General features: G+C 24.6%; 1 long non-coding RNA gene across 1 annotated transcript; it reads left to right on the plus strand.

Annotated features, from left to right (window-relative positions):
* The first annotated feature begins 2,979 nt into the window (after positions 1 to 2,979).
* On the plus strand, positions 2,980 to 5,476 carry LOC147808057 (uncharacterized). The gene is made up of 3 exons (XR_015434687.1): positions 2,980 to 3,137; positions 4,705 to 4,742; positions 5,401 to 5,476. It is a non-coding gene; the product is annotated as an uncharacterized LOC147808057 (long non-coding RNA).
* The last annotated feature ends 886 nt before the right edge of the window (positions 5,477 to 6,362 follow it).

A 6,362-nucleotide genomic window follows, 5' to 3' on the forward strand; every position in this document is an offset into this window, starting at 1 on the left:
AACGGGCAATGTTTAGGGAGGAAAACTCCTTAATTCTTTGAGTAGAGAAATAATAATACGTTACAATACCATGCGTTTCTTTCTAAATTAAAAATTCGTTAGGGCGTAGCCAACGGAGTTAAATTATTGCCGTATGCGCCATTGATAACTTCAATCTACGTTTTATTATCTGTATTTTATTTGTAGAGCAAAAACTGCAAGATTTAGAAAAATCAAATTACAATGGACTGTAGAGAAGTGTACAGGGATTACGATGGAATGAAGAAAATGTATGATCGATAATTTGTTTGAGAATTATTAACTCCTACACTCAGTGATAAAAAATATCGTATGAGCCGCTCTGCTGGACACAAAAATTCCTCTACAGAATTGAAATTTTGTTTTTCTGAGCAAAAACAACAAGATTTTAAAATTTGAAATTACTATGGTTTATAGAAAGAAATACAGAGAAAATTTAACATTCGATAATAAGTATTATTAACTCTTATACTTGTAAAAAAAATACTATATATGGATGATCTGTAAGATGAGAAAATGTATGATCAAAACTACCAAAATATTGCTAAGTTTACCATAATTCTAGCTCTATGGAAACACCAAAAAACTCGATAATTTTTACCAAAGTGTTAGGGTAATGTTTTAGGTTGACAATAAGATGAAATTTTATAATGTTTGTTAAATTTTGGTAAAATATGGTAAATAATCATGTTAGCTAAGAGCATTTTCTTCTTATAAGCCTTTATTCAATAAAATTAACTGTTCTGTTTTGTATTTTCTACTAAATGTGTGGTAATAAGAACTATATTTGTGGAAACCAGAATTTCTGTTAAACCCTTACCATTTGAATAGAAAATTTATCAAATAAATGGTTTAAATGCAGGATATATTTTAATTTTATTACCCAAGTTATTTTTTTTTTTTTTTTTTTTTTAAACCAGAAATGTCAATACAGTTCCGTAATTTTACCGAATTGTTTTCTTCGTATTTTCCACTTAAATGTAATTATGCAGTTAAAATTCGATGAGCTAAAAAATCATTTTTATATGTAAACCTAAAACGAATTTTCTTTCGAATTCCAATTTATTTGAAAGTCATTTCTAATTTAAGTGTTCATTCGTGATTTTTTTCAGGTATATTTTAAATATTGACTGTTTATTCATTTTTGCAGAAAATTCATTTTTTCGTCAGGAGATCTTTGTCTTTTTTTTAATTTTGTAAGCTCGGACTGAATTGAATTAAGAGTAGCGAAAGAGAGAGAGAGGGATTTGCATGTTGCAGGATATAAATCTTAACAGTTAAATTGACTTTTTTAAAAATAAATAAACCTAACAATAAAAAGTATTCTCAGTTTAAACTGTTAAAATTCTCGTCAACAAATAAAATAATTTCTCAGCAATTTTTCTTGTTTTATTATTGTAATACACAATCTGTATTCCTTAGGTCAAATCTTCTTTAAAGTGCAGATGATAATTTTCAAGTTGAGGTAGTCCTCGAAGTCGTTACGATTAGCATTTTAACAAAACATTCTTACATAACGCTACTTCACTTGTACATTTTAAAAGCAAAATATTCAGCGTTTCAGTTTAAAATATTGGTTTTTAAGAGAAGAAAATAAAACAAGGATTTAAGGGAAACAATTACGCGGATAGGTGATCGGAAACGGGGGGAGTCAGAGACTCCCTGTTTTTCTTTTTTTAATTTTCGCATGGAACAATTCCTTAACAGAAAGAGTTAATAATATTTATTAATAATACATATTAATCTTATAGAGAAACAGGATTTTATTTTTCTGCACAGGAAGTCAAAACATTCATGTAAGCATTATTTCCAAGTGTAGAAGTATAAAAGTTTTTCTGAAAAAAAAAGCATACAAATAAGTTTTGACATAATGCAATTATTTAATTTCGTGAGTTCATTTATCGTTGGTAATTAACTAAATGTTTTTGTTATTTAATTTATTTTTCCTTTATATCACCAGAAATTGTTTTTAATAACTTAAAAATAAATATTGATCTTAATTTGAGGACATCTTACTGTCTGAAATCACAGGACACGTATTTTTAAAAAGAATCATTTAAGTGACCTTGTTTCCAATCCTTCAAGTTAAGGGAAAAAGAGAGGGGAAAGCGAACGCTAAGCACTTTAAACCCCCTTCCCCGATTCTAAGAAATAATCTCTTCAACCAGGTGGTCCACTTACCCCAGACGCCAAAAGATTCAATGGTCGCCAAAAAATTTGGAGAAAAAAGGTGATAAATAATGGAAATGGTCAACTTCAAAAGAGGTCTCCTTTCTGTTTTATTGCAGGAATGCGATACTCAACAGCCTAAGAAGGACAAGTAAGTAAACTTTTATTCTTTAGCTCATGTTATATTTTCAGTACACTATTATTTATTAATTTTTCACAAATAATTTGTTTTTATTTTCTTTATTTAGTTTTTAGTAATTATATTTTTTAATCGTTATATTCCCCCGTTTCCGATCACCTATCCGCGTAATTGTTTCCCTTAAATCCTTGTTTTATTTTCTTCCCTTAAAAACCAATATAGTGTAAGTTACCATTTTAGTTTTAAAATGAATTATAAGTTCCATTAATCCTAACAATAGAAAAATGATTTTATATAGCTATTTAAATCAAATGCTTCTTTATTTTTTTAAAAAGTTTTTAATTTAATAATTATTTAAATTAATTTACTTACTTAGTTTAATTACCTTATTTAATTTATTAAAAAAATCGGTAGTCATTTTTTGCCAGGACCATGTATTGACAGCGCGTTTCACCTTTTGTTTCAAATAAAACTTCTGATCAGACCTAAAGGGTTTCCTTCAAATATGTTTCCGACCACTAAAGAAAAAAAAAAAAAAAAAAAGAAATGGTATTAACATTTTCTAATTTTTTATTAGTTTATCGTATAATTTAAATTTAATAATTTTTTGATAAGAGTTTTTTAAATTAGAAACGTTTAACAATCTAAAACTCGTTAACTGGGAAAACTCTTTCTAAGTTTGCTTTTGTTGCTTTGTAATTGCTTTTTATTAATGTTATTTATTTAATTTTTTTTTTTTGCACGGATGGAAATACTGTAAGAAAAATCTTTTGGAAGAAAAAATCTTTTGGAAGAAAGGTCAAGATAAAAGGTAAGAACATCTCAAATCTTTATATTAAGGGTAAAATTTAGGATTAAATTTTTAATAATATTAGGAAATAACTTTACTGTTATTGAAGTATGTTTTTTAAAACATTTTTAATTTTTTTAAATAAATAACGCATAATTTAATCTGCAAAAGCATTTTCTTAAAATGTCTTTTAAAATTTTTTTCATATTTTTGAAAAACTTTATATTTATAACGAACGTTACATTTATAATGAATGGTAAAAAAAATTGTTTTGGCCCATATCTTTGTGTACAAAAGGGACAGGAAATTTGATTTTAAGTAAACAGAAATGCTGGAACTGTCAGGAACGATGTAATTTTCGGCCAAAACATGAAAAAAATCTTGCAATAAACGTGAAATATAATTCACTCTAAAATTCACGTTAACACTATGTAGCCAATGAGGTTAAAAGTAATTAAGATAAACATATACTTTATTATCCCATAAAAGAAATCTACTGCAACATATTTGCATTTTTTAAAATTATTTAAAATAAGAATATTTTTTGTAGAAATAAATTCAAAGTTCTTTTTAAGTATAGAAATATTTGCAGCATAATATTTTTTCTTTCTTCATAGAATTAAGTTTTCTGTTTCTAGCTCTTTTTCCAGTTCTTGTGCAAATTTTACTATTTATATAATCTTATTTATCTTTTTCTTAATTCATTCTCTATCTTAAGATTTATAGGGTTGTTTATTTTAAATCTCTTCCTGTTGAACTTTCACCTATTGAAATTTTATTTTTAAAAAAGCATTATGCTTGACATATTTTCCGTAAAAAAAAGTGATTTTAATTGACTGTTGAATATATATATATATTTCTGATGATTACTATGTAGTGCAAAAAATTAATCTAAATATTTTTTGAAATTATAATGGAAGAGGCAAGGAATTTTATTTCTAAAATTAAGGGTAACCCGGACAAAAGTAATATATTGGACTATTTTAGTATCTATAATTTGAATAGACTTCTATATCTGTTATGCCGGATTTTTTTTCCTTTCATATCTTATTCCTTTTCTAAATTTGAATTAGAGAACAAAATTTAAAAAAGAAAATTTTTCACTTTAATACTACGTCATGTTATAAAAGAACTATAAATTACTATTTTCTTAATGATTGTCATTTATAATATTTGATTGATTTGATAATGTAATTTTATTATAAATATTAGGCAGAATTTATCTAAACACACATTTTACCCCATTTTTGAAAAAGATGCATAATAAGTTAGGACTTTAAATTCGATTTTTTATTTTATATATAAACTTGTCCTCTAAATTTACCCTTTCAATTCTGAACTATATTTTATAGCATTTGCCTAGTGTAATTATTTTAAAGGCAAGATCATCAGTAGTTAATACTAGTTTACGATAAGCATTGAGCATATAAAAAATAGATGGTAAACATTAAACTTATTGTCAGATATATTGTATTGTAAATAGTTAGAAGCAGTTTTTTTTTCTCAATTCATTGTTCTTACTTTGTTGATTTTTTGCTGTTTTTTCTATGGTTATATTCTTATTGTTTTCTTTTTCTTTCATGAAAAGTCTGGAGAGACTGAAAATGGCAGTCAACAGAAAAGAAGGTAAGAACATGTTAAAACTACATTTTAACTTAGTGGCATCCATTTTATATTCTATAATTTGTGGTATTCTTTGTATTATTGAAATACTTTATGATTATTAGTAAATAATTGTTTATAATTTTAAAGAAAATATTTTTTTGAATCCTTAACATTTTTTAATCAAAATACTTATTTCTGATTAGCAAAAGTACTTTCCTAAAAAATTTTCAAGTTTATTTTTGACTTTTGTAAATGTTGACCACATACTAGACTAACAACACATACCATACACATGCTAGACTAAAATTGAAAATTTTAAATATACTAGAATTTTTTTTGAGGTGGGAAACATTTTTTTCATCAAATGATTTAATTTTATCATAACTTATCTAATTTTACCTAATTCTAAAAAAAATAATCTAAATTTCGCATTTCAATTTTAAACAATATTCTATAGTATTTGCCAATGGTAATTATTTTATAAGAAATATCTTCAGTAGTTAATAATAATTTCCGATAAGCATTGTGCATGTACAAGATAGCTGGTAAACATAAACTTATTGTCTAGAAATGAGTTCTAAGCAGTTTTTTTTTTTTAATTTAAAGTTTTTATTTTGTTGATTTATAACAGTTTTTTCCACGCTCATATTCTAATTATTTTTCTTTCTTTCATGAAAAGTCCAGAAATTCTGAGAATGTGAATGAAATAGAATGGTTGAGTACTAGAATTAGAATGAACGAGAATCAACAGAAAATGTAAGAACATGATAAAACTACATTTTAACTCAGTAGTACCGATTTTATATTCTATAATTTGTGGAATCTATTTTACAAGTTCATAGCAAAATTAGAAAATCTACTTTATATTCTATATGTAGAACTGCAATTTTAATAATTTCTTCGACTGTAATTTGTATTAAAATATTTTCAGATTGTCAATAAATAATTTTTTATGATTTTAAAGGAAAAATTTTATAAGGAAATATTTTTTTTTTAAATCGAAATTTTTTAATCAAAATACCTGTTCTTGATTTTCAAAAGTACTTTCCTAAACTCTTAGCTTTTTAGCCGCCTAAATTTATTACTTTTTTAAAAAAGTTTCAGCTCGTTTTTTTAAAAATTATGCCTATACTAGAATTACTTGTATTTGTTGAGAGAAATTTCTTTTTTAGTCAAATGATTTGATTTTATCATAGCTTACATGTCATCTTAAAGTAAATTTCTTTTCATAATTCTTAAATATTAAAAATTTAAAAGTAAAAATTTACTATAAAATAAATCTTAAAATTATTGCATAGCTGTTATTAAGTGCTATGTACTGTTATGATGTTTAATATATATATATATATATATATATATATATATATTTCACTGGTTTTCAACTGGTTCTCTTCAAATTAAAATTTTTTATGTATAAAAAAAATTTAAATATTTTAAAAAACCGTTTAGTTTAAACCAACCTATCTTGATGGCATAAAATTTATATTCTTTAGTTAGTTTGTAAATTCATTACAAATTCAGAAAATCATTCCTCTTTATCGCATATCTTAATAACTTCTTCTATAATAATTGGTATATCATTTTTAAGTAATTAATACTTAATGGAGTATAATTTTGAACGATCATATATTCTTTTAATTA

The sequence above is a fragment of the Parasteatoda tepidariorum genome, chromosome 6 (genome assembly GCF_982258835.1).
Source record: "Parasteatoda tepidariorum strain Cologne lab strain chromosome 6, Ptep-v5.0, whole genome shotgun sequence".
NCBI lineage: Eukaryota > Metazoa > Arthropoda > Arachnida > Araneae > Theridiidae > Parasteatoda > Parasteatoda tepidariorum.